This window comes from Physeter macrocephalus, chromosome 8 (genome assembly GCF_002837175.3).
Source record: "Physeter macrocephalus isolate SW-GA chromosome 8, ASM283717v5, whole genome shotgun sequence".
NCBI classification, from domain to species: Eukaryota; Metazoa; Chordata; class Mammalia; order Artiodactyla; family Physeteridae; genus Physeter; species Physeter macrocephalus.
This window is the reverse complement of record NC_041221.1, coordinates 140,077,433-140,079,100: the sequence shown is the minus strand read 5'-3', so window position 1 is coordinate 140,079,100 and position 1,668 is coordinate 140,077,433.

The following is a 1,668-nucleotide window of genomic DNA, read 5'->3' as shown; positions in this document are numbered from 1 at the left end:
AATCCTCAACAAAATTCTAGCAAACAGAATCCAACAGCACATTAAAAGGATCATACACCATGATCAAGTGGGATTTATATCAGGAATGCCAGGATGCTTCAATATACGCAAATCAATCAATGTGATAAACCATATTAACAAATTAAAGGAGAAAAACCGTATGATCATCTAAATAGATGCAGGAAAAGCTGTCGACAAAATTCAATATCCATTTATGGTAAAAACCCTCCAGAAAGTAGGCATAGAGGGAACTTAACTCAACATAATAAAGGCCATATTTGACAAACCCACAGCCAACATCGTTCTCAATGTTGAATAACTGAAACCATTTCCTCTAAGATCAGGAACAAGACAAGGTTGTCCATTCTCACCACTATTATTCAACATAGTTTTGGAAGTTGTAGGCACAGCAATCAGAGAAGAATAAGAAATAAAATACACCAAATCGGAAAAGAAGAATTAAAGCTGTCCCTGTTTGCAGATGACATGATACTATACATAGAGAATCCTAAAGATGCTACCAGAAACCTACTAGAGCTAATCAATGAATTTGGTAATGTAGCAGGATACAAAATTAATGCACAGAAATCTCTTGCATTCCTATACAATAATGATGAAAAATCTGACAGAGAAATTAAGGAAACACTCGCATTTACTATTGCAACTAAGAATGAAATCCTAAGAATTAACCTACCTAGTGAGACAAAAGTCCTGTATGCAGAAATCTATAAGACACTGATGAAAGATGATACAAACAGATGGAAAGATATATCATGTTCTTGGATTGCAAGAATCAACATTGTGAAAAGGACCATACTACCCAAAGCAATCTACAGATTCAATTCAATCCCTATCAAACTACCAATGACATTTTTCGGAGAACTAGAACAAAAAATTTCACAAAAGACCCCGAATATCCAAAGCAATCTTGAGAAAGAAAAACGGACCTGGAGGAATCAGGTTCCTGGACTTCAGACTATACTACAAAGCTACAGTAATCAAGACAGTATGGTACTGGCACAAAAACAGAAATATAGATCAATGGAACAGGATAGAAAGCCCAGAGATAAACCCACACACATATGGTCACCTTATCTTTGATAAAGGAGGGAAGGATATACAGTGGAGAAAAGACAGCCTCTTCAATAAGTGGTGCTGGGAAAACTGGACAGCTACATGTAAAAGTATGAAATTAGAACAATCCCTAACACCACACACAAGAATAAACTCAAAATGGGTTAAAGACCTAAATGTAAGGCCAGACACTATCAAACTCTTAGAGGAAAACATAGGCAGAACACTCTATGGCATAAATCACAGCAGGATCCTGTTGGACCCATCTCCTAGAGAAATGCAAATAAAAACAAAAAAAAACAAATGGGACCTAATGAAACTTAAAAGCTTTTGCACAGCAAAGGATACCATAAACAAGACCAAAAGACAACCCTCAGAATGGGAGAAAATATTTGCAAACGAAGCAACTGACAAAGGACTCAGAATGGCCATCATCAAAAATCTACAAACAATAAATACTGGAGAGGGTGTGAAGGAAAGGGAACCCTCTTGCACTGTTGGTGGAAATGTAAGTTGATACAGCCACTATGGAAAACAGTATGAAGGTTCCCTCAAAAACTAAAAATAGAACTACCATATGACCCAGCAATCCCA